Below are 12801 nucleotides of genomic sequence, written 5' to 3' on the forward strand. Positions count from 1 at the left end.
AACTTAAAAAATAAGGAACATTTGGTATTTTATTTTAGATACGTAATATTTAAAAAACTAACAATTTTAGCAAAATAATGCGTTTATATACCGATAGTTGATCTGTAACTTTCAATTAATACGAAATATTGAAAAGCAAGAATATCACGACCACAAAAGTCTGCTTATAAAAAAAAACAACAGAAGTGATATCGAAATTGAAATGATCAGCAAACAGAAAATTGCCAATGAAATTACTGAAAAATATGTCTCCATACTTCATCAAATTTCAAGATAAGCTCGAGGTAAACGTTTTTGACACGTGATCGGTAGGTGTGTCGTGTCATCACAGCTTGTCATTAGTAGGAATTAAGTGCTGTGCTAACCAATGAAAAGTGCGAGGACACGACACACCCACCGACCACGTGTCTAAATCTGTTAACCTCGAGCTTATCTTGAAAATTAATAAAGTATAGTAACGACAATCCGGAAATTGGAATGTGTTGAAAATGGAAACTTGAAATCTTGGAATAAGAACTTATTCATTCATCAGAACTGGAAAGTTTAGAAACACTTTCCTAAAAATTAAACCAACATTTAAGAGTCACGATTCTACAAAGGACAGTGTTCTACTACCCTTTGTGGAGTATATACCTCCTACAAGTGCATCTTGCAAAAGATCAAAACCATTTTTGCTCTGCACATATCCTAAAAAATCAGTGGGTGAAAAATGGTAATAACTAGAAGAATGTGTGAGTTGTAATTATTCAATATTGTACTTAAGTAGTACTTTATTTCAAATATTAAAAAGAATAAAATTTCAATTATTTGCTTGAAAGTCGAATAATTAGCATTAAAGTGCCTATCCTATATGGATGTTGGCTATCATAATCCACAAAACTGTCGTTTGCCTGACCGGTTCAGTGTCACCAAAAAAATCTTATTTCCCTGGTCTATCAGGTGTCTGTGAGAGTCTAAGCTTCTACTCCGTAAAGTAAAGCCGAGAGTACTCAGCACCTCAGAATCCTTAATCAGGTATGGATAATGAGGGACAGAGTACAGAGCAAAGTGCCGAGCTGTGCCCTCCGATTATGGGTTCATCTAGTTTTCTGTGTAGTGTTTGTATAATGCTAAGGAAAGCTTTCAGGGTGTGGCTCAGACTGATTCTTCTATGAACGGATCATTGTTATTCTTGTTTCGTAGCGGACTCCTCTTCTGCCTGTGTGATAATGGGTCTCTCCTTACCGCTCGCTTTCGTCGTATATAATAAAAATTGGTAATAGGATTTCCATAGATTTGGAGCAAAAATAGAAAAAGACCGCTGAAGATGATGAATGTACAGGAACTTAAGTATTCCTAAGAAATGTGTAGACGAAATTTTGGTTTATACTAATCAGACATACATTATATACATATACAATATACAAAAAATAAAATTGAATAATAGATATATATCTAAATTAATTTATAATATATAATAATTGCGTTTTTAAATATTCGTAAATAAATCATTAAACTTATTTCTAAAATAGAATACCAAATGTATAAAACAATAAAACTACCAGCCATTCTAAATACAGGTTTCAATATGTTGTCAACAAATAACAGACCTTTCAGATTTTACTTAAATATAAAAACATACCGTTTTTTTTTAAATTATTTTCAATGCAAATTGAAAATTAAAGAATAGTTTTGGTAAAAATGGTACATTATGGTGTAATTTTAATTTTATATTTAATACGTTAAAAAAATATCTAGTTATTACAAATAATAGTACAATATACAAATTTTCGGTGATAGATAATGGCAGAAAATATTAATCACACATGTAAAAATATTGTAAAAAATTTAATGAGTATGTTTGATTTTCAATTCCGTGTCTTGACAAATTTCATTTTATCCTTGACCTTGATATGTAGTGGAAAATAGAAAATAATTGTAGCATATACTATTTACGCTTGTAATTGCCTATTGCGCGATTCTGTCGCGAAGTTTTCAACAATGCGATGGATATTAATTTATTCTTCGAGTTCCCCACATACTAACAAGAGTTCATTTCTTAAAATCCATTGGTTTTTTATTGACATACCAAAAATAACATCATTGACATTTTTTTTTATGACAATTGCTCATTTGAAAGTTCTTGTCATTTATGTTTCTAGATTTTGGTGTGATCCTGTAAAAAGTTTTAAAAAGGACGACTGTTCAATGTTCATAGGCGACAGTGTAAAAAAGAACATATGAACTACTCCCAAAAACTTCGTAGTACACACTTCATATGGAAAACACTCGAACCTGTCGATTTTTTTCCAATTTCACATATTCTAATAGAATTCATTTTAGGGACATCTCTTAAAAATATGACGCCATTCCAATATTATGAGAATTATTTTTAACTGACTTCCAGTAAAAGAACAAGTATGACTATTTTGTTCCTAAGAAAATATTGAGTAACAAATACGAAAGCTTTGAAATTATATTTGTATTACATGTCATATATTATTTAATAAAAATATCGATGTAGTCAAATTTTTGACAGACATCTGACAAATTTTATTAGATTGCGGGAAACGGCAAAAATAAATTAATCTTTTCGACAGTTTTCTATAAAAGCTAGACCACTAAATTATTAGGGATAATCCCCACTTTTTTCCACATTGCCGCTACGGAATATTGAACAGTTGAATCTTTAAAACGGCACATCAGAATCTTATAAAAATCGGGAATTTACTAAATGGCACAAGAGCTTTCAAATGCGGTGTTATTTCCCATTTAAAATAATTTTACAAGATGGAGTACATCCGGAATTTTGAATTAATGCGCCACCAAACGCGTGACATTTATCTGAACAACAGATGACGTATAGGAACATAATAATCGGGGGGAGATCTGTTGGTTGGGTTGTTAGAGTGATTGAAACGCAAGTATTTTAATTTAAAGTAAACTTTTGAAATTAAAACTTTAGACCAGTGTAGGTAATACAATTATGTTATGGTAAATTAAATATGCAACTACATATAAAAACTTATCAACAGTAATTAAATCAATCAATAGAATCATACATTGAATCCACTATACCGTTCTTTTTTAACTTTCAAGGTGGGACATTACTATTCATTGATTCAATTCGGTATTAATATCATCTGATGTGAGATGGGTGATATTTTAGTATTATTTAGAGGTATTAACTGAATTGTTAAATTAATCATTTCAATTAGCGAAGTCAATAATTGTATTTTGTCTAGTTTTCATTGTTTTATGATTTTTTTAAGTGAATACTTCGCTCAGTATGATGTTTTTGCACGGATCCAAAATAATATTTAGCGTGACGCGAAATAATGAGACGCATGTAGTAATCTTGCGGTGTAAAGTATATACTATACATAATATACATATATACACTTTATTTTAAAAATAAAATGACGTTAACAAGCCTCATTTTATTTTTTTTTTATAACAACTCAAGAATGAAAATAAAATAAAATTCAAATAACACAAAAATAAATAGAATTTAAAAAAAATGTTTTTTTTTTAATTTTAAAGAACTTAAATAAAGCGGTGGATTAAAAAAGGGCTTAAGTCTTAGATTAGTTTTAGTAGTAGTAGTAAAAAATTAAGTTTTAGTTGGATCTGATTCTAGAGCATCATTTCTAATATTAGAAAAACAATTCATGCCATAAGACCTCGAGTCAAGTATACTATACAGATTACAAATCAGTAATGTTTTCCAAAAAGGCTAAGTCGCCTGTTGAGTGTTTGCGCATGCGCGATTCCAGCTGTCAGCTTCTATTTGCTGTGAGTTTCTGGTTATGTTGACTGTCTGAGGTGAAAGAAGTGAGTAATCGAAAACGTGTGTTATAAGTATAAAATGAGATTTTGTAAGTGATTTTTCAGTATCTGTAAACGACATTAATAGTGCCAAGAAGGAGAAACGAGAAAAAAATGAAGACCTGTGGGACAAAAAGAAATTCGCAAGAACTAGCAAAGGAGCTCACCCAGATCCCCGCATTGTTTGTGCTCATAAAGGTGATGTTTGTAAGGCATATCTATTGACTCCTAATTATAATTCAAAAGATTGAATCGATTAGCTAAAGCTTTAAAAGAGTCAGGAGAATGTCCTCGTGAAAAGCGAGGTGGATCTAGGATAAAACCCAAAGATTCAAGTACAGCACAATCAATAATTGATTTCACAAAATCATTAAAGTGCTGTGAGAGTCATTATGGTCGGAGTAAGAGCGCATTCGGTTACCTTAGCCCCAAGTTATCTATTAAAAAATTGTGGCGTATTTGGAAACAGACTCAAAAAGAACAGAAGAAGTCACTTGCATCTTATTCAAAGTTCTTCAATATCTTCCAGACGAAATTCAATCTAAGTTTTGGCAGTCCAAAGACAGACGTTTGTTCAGTTTGTGATCTAACAAAAAATGAAATAAATTTATGCAAAGACCTTCAAGAAAAGCTTCCCTTATTACTAAGTACAGATTGCACAAGTTACAAGCTAACAAATTCTATGAACTGCTTAAAAGAACAGAAGCTAATGTAGTTAAGGTATCTTTTGACATGGAACAAAACTAGCTTCTTCCAAAACCAAGAGTTGGTGAGGTATTTTATTCTCGATAAATTTAGGTTTAACAACCTTACTTTTGTATTGATGGAAGATACATAAGATTCTACTAATACTTTTGTATACACATGGACTGAAATCCAGAGTAGGCGAGGCTCCAATGAAGTAGTTTCAGCTCTATAACTTTTTGGGGATTTTAGAAGACAAGTTTAATAATGTTCCAGGGAACATTGACACTTTTTCTGATGCTTGTAGTGGACAAAATAAAAATCAAAATGTTTTGGGTTTCCTACTTAGTTATGTGCAGACTTCCAGAGCGTTTAGTGATATTCAGCATTGCTTTCCAATCAGGGGATATAGGAGAAAAAATATTTAGGAGAAAAGAAACAATAGTTGAACCAGAGGAGTATTACAAAGTGTTTGGATCTTCAGCTACAATTAAAGTTTTAGGAAAAGACTGGAAACTTTTTGATTTCATTGATGCTGCAAACAAAAGTAATAAAGACATTGAGGCTAAAAATACCTACTGTGGTTATTCTAGTACTTTTAAAGTTATAAAAACAGGATACAATTTGCTGGGTGTGTACAGTGCAGTGAAGTCTATGCCATTAGTGAATCATGTAAATGAAAAGAAAAAAAAAGATGTGGAAAACCTTTCAAATTTATTTCAGTATCTGAAAGTTAAACAAGACTTTGATAATACTGCACTTACCAATGTGCAAAATGGTTCCAATGATAATAATACTGTAGTGTATGATGAACTAGAGCCTTTTATTTGAAAGATTTTTCAACTTTACTTTTCAAATTTTGACAAAAATGTGAATAATTGATTTTGATTTTAATTATGTACTTAGATAGTTATTAAACCTTTGCTGACATCTTAAAGACAAGCTGTGATTATCAATAAACTTACAAATTAATAATAATATGAAGTTGTCTCCCATATGAATTTTCCAAAAGTGCTTAATTCACTGACTTAAGGGCGTTTTGAAAAAAAAAAAAAAAAAACCAAATGTTTAACTTCTTAAAAGCCATGATTTTGTTTTCAAATCTTACTTTCAATTGTCTTGAAGCAAGAATTTGAACCTGCAAATTAAATTACTGATTCTATTCCAAAGTAACATTTAATTATTTTATTCTTAAACATAGAAAAAATTCGTTCCTGAAAAATTTACTTTTTGACTTAAGACCTTTTGGAATCAACCTCTTCAAATGTGTGTTGTTATATAACAAATATTAAGCAGATATAAAATTTTATTCACATATATCGACACTATGTGCCACGCGCACAATTCTCATTTTATTTTATTAGAACCGAGTTACTGATCAAATATTTGAAATTTTTTTTAGTTTTAATTTCATTTACCCTAACGCAATTTTAATACGTTTGTCTATTCTGATAAGTCTAATTTCAAAATTTTAATTTAAATGCCCGCGTCTTTCAACCACTCTCCCGAGCCAATGAACGGCGTTTATTTTATTCCCATGTCTTATCTGCTATACAAATAAAAATTCACAATTAAAACATAAAAACAGAGTACGTTCATTCAATTAGCAAAAATTTAATGAAATCTCCAGAATTGTGGGGCGAACTTTAAAAGCGCAGGACATAATTGCAACCAATGTAACCAGTAAGAAAAGTAATCAATGGAACATTCAAGGTTGAAGATATTTATACAATAACAAGCTATTTTTATACATATTTATGAAAATTTGAGGAAGATAGGGGAAATATTTATTATTGAAGTGTGCAAAATAATTTCTACAAACTTTGGGATATTATCTTCAGGTTATGGTTATGATTTAGTTAAAGCACACAAGAGAGAAATCCCAAAATGAAAACTGGCATAATACATAAAAATTAATATTAAATTTTATCAGATTTGACAGACAAATATTTGCCAAATCACTGGTTTGTATATTTTTTTATTTTTAGATTCCTCCCAAGGTGTTGTACTAACTCCAATGAGGAATTTAATAACACTACCTTCCCAAACTATTTAAGGATAAAACAGTTTTCTATTTGGAGATAAACCTATATTTAACTGAGCTTATACCCTTAATTCTAAGAATGTTTTTATTTTGGATTAAAATTGAAAAATACATACTCCTGTAATTTTATTAAATAAAAAAAGGTAGGTTTTCCATCAATTGTTGTATGTGCGATATTACTGGGGACTATTTTTGTCAGTGTTACCGCGGTCACTGTTACATGTAGGTATTAGATTTGAAGAGACAAAATGAAATTTGTCAAGCTGTACAAAAATTAAATGCAAAAGTTGAGCAATATAAAATCATTTAGTAGACTATCCTCCGGGTTATACAATAATCAGTATACAGATGGTTAAAATTTAGACCAAGAAATATTCTTTCCCGTATAGACAATCTAAATGGCTACAAATTACTACCTCCTGGTCATTTTGCAGCAAATTAAAACCAAATACCGAACGATTGAATACATAGTTAAAAAAAGTAGTTTGTGGTTATTTTGATTCTTTATGATTACAATGTTTTAGAGTATTGATGATATTTTAGAGCAACGATACGAGCAAAAATTTTATTTTCTATTCGTTGGATTTATTGAGTAAATTTTAGCTCTTTTTTATACTGAACATTCTGTTTTCTTGCAATAAGTTCTTAATGTCATTTTTCATATCATTCCATGATGCGTTGGCATCTAAGGTTTAAATATTATTTGATCACACACAAATATTATTGATTTAAGTTCAAATAATATTATTATTTGAAAATAAAACAACAATGTTCGTTACCCAAGTGATACAGTAATAATCACTGATACTTTAAAAGATCTGGAAATATTAATGGGAAAATATCAGAATATCTTACAGATCATAAATAACGAGTATACCGTAAAGATAAGAAATTCAAGAGAAAAATTCGTCATAATGAAGAAAATTTTATATAGAAGACTTATGTATAAATCTAAATACCAATTAAATGTTAGTACGTGTTCAGTATTTTTTATCACGTTGACGAATTTCGAATGCATGAAATAGATCCCTTTAAATAAAAAAATGGAATTATGCACAAACATATAATTGTTATTCTTGGTTCTTTTGTTTGGTTAACGAATAGATATGACCTGATGGACATGAGAGAAGACGTAATTATTTTGGGCTAGATAATGGTGTGATGAAGTTTGTAATTAACTGCTTGCATAAGTCAGTTTTAAACGACAAGTAGTCAAAAACAAATTTTGCAAGCAACTTTAGAAAACCCTGAAGCCTTAAGACAGAAAAAAGGAGTTGCACTGGTTATGCAGGTATGTGTTCTTTCAAAAACAGCTTAGTAATTTTTTGTATTTAAAAGGCATAAAAATACTTTCCTTGTAATTTATCGATTTTTTTTTTATAAAAGCGTCAACATTGTTCAACATCCTTTTCTATGCGGACCAACTATTTCTGAATGGTTTATCAAATAAATCTGATTAAATTTAGAATTAAATTCCTCCTATAACTTCGATTTGCACGGTACTGAAGGTACTATAAAAATTGCGAAACACGACGATCAAATTTCATAATTAATGTTTAGTGTAATTTAAAACAATTTAATCGATTTTATTCGCATTTTCATTGAAACATGTTGATGTTCCCGACCGTAATGGAATGTTTAAGAGGGATATCCAAAATTAATAATCTTAGCGCCAGGTTTAAAACAAAAACTTGAATTATACACATAATTTATTTAAATCAAAAGGATTATAAAAATATAAAACTCAGACCTTACTAATATGTCTGGTAGCAAAGTATATTGACCGTTCAGTGAATACTATAAAACGCATGTAAAAATGAGATCAGATCGCATATCAAGTAGATTGAAACTTACAATTCTTTGGAAGACTAAAAGAAAACCCTAACATTTGTGGGATTTATCTCTTCCCTCCAAAGTTAATCACATTGTTTGATTGATTTACATTAAACTGAGCAATTTTTATTTATCTTTTTATATAATTATTCATCTATATACAATTTTCTAAGTAACATTCTCTAGTTTTATAAATAAACTTGCTTAAATAAATTGAGTCTCCATCTTAAAGAACAATGGAGTTTGGATTTTATTATATTAATACTTTAGAGAGCTATTAAAATAGTAAGAAACAATCGCTGTCGAGATTCTAAATATAATGGGCGATTTGGGTTTGATGTTTTACATTTGTTGTGGCTGTGTAAATTTGTGGAATAGTAAAACTTTAAAAAATATCTTCTACCTACACGCCATACACATCTAACAAAGCACTGCATGAGGAAGCTTTGGATTGTTCATATTTATAGAACCAAAAAAGTTTCAAAATTTCTTAAACCTTACTTTTTAAAGTTTCAATTCGCGTTTCACAATTATTTTACTAGTGTTAATTAAAATCTCTCTCTCTCTCTCTCCCTTTCCCTAGCCTTAAAACCTTGTACTCCATTTTTAATAATAGCAATCTGTCCGTATCTTTCTTTTGAATTTCCCATATTTCTGCTCCATATATTCATGCATTCAGTAATGGATTTGTAAACAAACTTTTTAGTTTTATTTGTTCTTCACGGCTCCAGGGGATTGAATTTAATTGGGGAATAGCACATCTTCCTTGTTCAATTTTGTAATCTTATTTAATCTAACAAATAATGCACTATACTATGTACTTTTATAGTATAGATTTAGGCCAACTAGAAAGTTTTGTCTTTTGAGTCATTTTTTATTCTAGCAGTGTCAAGGAGCCGGATTGCCTTAACATTCACATGCCTTGAGTCTCTACTTGTTTATGTCTTGATTATTTTATCCTCCTTGTTTATGTCTTCTTGATTATTTTATCCAGAGTCTCCACGTCCAGATACTGATGGAAATCAGTGTTACATATATACCAAAGAACATCAAATAATAACACTTTATTCTGAAATCTCTGAATTACAGCTATATTCTAGCTTTGACACAGCTCCAGAGTTGACTATCCACACTGGTGTTAGTACTTGTTTATACGCTAGTAATTCAGAATTGACAATTAAGCATTTTTCTCCTAATCATCCAATATATTTTTGTATTGAATTCCAAGTTTTCGTTTTTCTTGTTAACATGTATTTTCCCGCAGTTTTGCGTCTAGTTAGAGTAATACCCAAATACTTTGCTGATTCGCCTATACTACTTGGGTGTCATTTATTTTAACTGGTATATTTTGAACTAGTTTTATATGGTCCCATGAAAATGCATCATTTTGATCGGTTGCTTGTCATGGGCTAACGTCACTAATTAGATGATATCTGACCCATACTACCCTATTCGCCAAATGTGGTTGAAACGGATGTACCGTTTCCGAGCTGATTTTTTACTTCACACTGATTCAACTTCAATTTGATTCCTTTATTTGTAAAGTTAATATAGCTGTAATTATTTATTTGATTGGCCATTTTTTGGTCAATGAATTTATATTATTTACAGACTTATGCAACTTATCAGCCGCTTTTTTACTATATCCTACCGCTAAAAAATTGATAATACTCCTCAAATGTGTATACACTGCTTCTTACTTTATTCTAAAATATCAGCTATATGTGATTTTAAGATTGAATGAAGAAGAACAGAGAGGTACCGATCACCATCAAATCTCAAAAGCTATACTAAATCGGATACATTATGCTAAACGAATTCAGATAACGATGTCCTGCTACAATCTATCCTGCAGAGAAAAATATTTGGAAAGCAAAGTCCAGGAATAAGAATATACTGGTTAAAGAATCTCAGAACCTGGTTTAACACATCTGTACAGCTTTTCCTCGCTGCTGCAGACCAGATCAGGATCGCCATGATGGTCATTACCATTTGTCACAGATAGGCACAAGAAGATCAATAGGCCAGTATGTTGGTCGATCAGTACAACATATACTATCATTTGTTTTGTTCGTTAACAACTAATAATAGATATTTCCATTTAGATGTAGTTAAGTCTTAATCTCGGTGTGTCTCATTAGTACTGAGTTTGATTTTGATTTGAATAATTTATAGGTAAATGTGGTACTGTATAAATTTTATGAGGGGGCCTAAAAACATCTTAAATTGTATTTTGATATGTTAAAAGTACTTTCGTAATTAAAAAATAATGTAAAGACACAAACTTTTCCCGAAGTATTGTTTTGAAGTCAAAAACAAAATTTAATAAGCTGATACACAATTAAATCACTATTTAAATCGTGTTTTTTTTTTAATTTTTAAACTTGTTTTTTGTAAAACTAGAGAACATTCGTATGTAGATAGACATATATGTTAATTTAAAATTGTTTAAAAATATCACAAGATATCACAGACGTTTTTTTTACATTAAGACATTTCTTTTAAAGTACTTATACTTTTCTGTCTATTAAATTAAATAGTAAGTACCCCTAATGCAAAACATAATATTTTGATTTTTATTCAATACCGCATTTCAATATTAGTTCTGTTTCTAGGCGTAACTAAAAATGTTATTATTTCGAAATGAGGAGACAATCTGTAAATGAAATCTATGTTAAAAGAAATATGAATTATTATTGAAAAAATTAAGGCATTGCTATGTTCTTTTGTTAGGTTGTAGTAGGTTATGTGTAGAAACAACAATCATGTGGCCAGACGATTCTTAAGAATGGAATAAGTCTCAAGGAAAAGCGACATAGTATAATTTACACCCGAGGTATCATTTAACAAATTTGTGGCAAATGGTGTCACTCAAATTGTGAAAATTGTATTGTTCAATAATAATTTTAATAGAGATAATGACATTTTTAAGACACAGTGAGTTAGAAAACATATTTGGACAATCTTTTGAAGAATTCTGAACTAAATACATAACTTGTGAGTGAAACATTAACTTGCATACTAAATTGAATGACAACATTGACTTGATTCAGTGAATTGCTTCTGTCTCCACATCAACCTAACGTACTACCATACAAGTTTCCATAAAATAATTATTACTTTATGGTCAAAAGTATTAAACAATAATTTAACTTTCATTTAAAGAGAGTCACCTTTGCAACAACTAAAAAATTATTTTGACCCAGAAATTCTAGATCCACAATATTTCAAATAAAAACTGTGTCTATAGTAACTTTAAAATACCACATAATAGCAAATACTATACAGGTTGGGTATACCAAAATAGAGCTTGTAATAAGATAGTAGAGTGGCCACAAAAATATTTACGGTAAATCAAAGATATTCATATTATTTCAGCATTTAAAATCATATATTGTACTTTATAATATAATGTAGTATATATGTAAGAAATTTTATAAATTCTGGTTAATTTGTTGAAGAATATTTATTATGTATTTATTGATTTTATGAAAATGTAAAACATAAGCATACAAAAGTAAAGACAATGACAACTGTAATTATACAAACATTACAAATTAAAATCATATACACATTAAAATTAAGTATATTAATGTAGTGGACTAATGTGATTCTCCTTTATTTTACTTAAAAAATTTAAGTACGAAATGCCTACATACCACAAACCAAATTCTGTTTAAAAACAGTTGGCCAGCCTGAAAATATGTGATAATGAGAATTGAAAAGGATAGTTTGTTATGTTATATCTAAACGAAACTGGAACAAAATTTGAGATCTGGTATTGCTAGTCAGAACATGTATTCCAATTACTAAAAGTACACCAGACAATCAACTTTCTCATTAAGAATTCTATAAATTCACACCACTCTCCATGGTGACATCGAATTTCAAGGGAAAGGAAATTAAGGAAAGTCTTAACAAAAGGATATTCAGAAGGCAGAGTGAAAAAATCTGAGGGTCATCGAGACATTAAATTCTGATTATTTTATGTTTCTGTATTATTTGCATGCGCATTATGCGTTTGTATATTGTGTGTTGCATATGTACTGTTTATAATTGTAGACTATATGTCACCGACTTTCTTAATCCGCTATTGTCAGTATATTGTTATTGTTGACTTCTTTTAGTATTGGCAACCAAAGCCTGCTCCATTCTACTGATGTGTTTGCTACACATTTTTCTTCATTAAGTAGGATGAGAACTGCTTCTTTGATTGTTCCCCTTTTCATGTCTGTTTCTTTCATGCTTATTGATGCATCTTTCCATTGTACTCTGTACTTGTTGCCCCAGACTTGTTGGCATATATGTAATTTGTCGAAATCCCTGTGTTGTTAGGTTTGGTTTTGCACAGTATAGAACTGAGTGTCTTGGTTTTTGTATTGGTATGTTTTTGTGATGTACTTATTTCCCATCATTTTTAATTTTTCTGATAA

At 30.0% G+C, this 12801-nt stretch overlaps 1 protein-coding gene across 4 annotated transcripts in view; it reads right to left on the reverse strand.

The window, feature by feature from the left end:
• Window positions 1-12801, reverse strand: part of Cpsf6 (cleavage and polyadenylation specificity factor subunit 6) — a 55115-nt gene that overhangs the window by 13157 nt on the left and 29157 nt on the right. The gene's annotated exons all lie outside the window — the stretch shown is intronic.

This window comes from Diabrotica undecimpunctata, chromosome 4, assembly GCF_040954645.1.
Source record: "Diabrotica undecimpunctata isolate CICGRU chromosome 4, icDiaUnde3, whole genome shotgun sequence".
In the NCBI taxonomy this organism is placed as follows: Eukaryota; Metazoa; Arthropoda; class Insecta; order Coleoptera; family Chrysomelidae; genus Diabrotica; species Diabrotica undecimpunctata.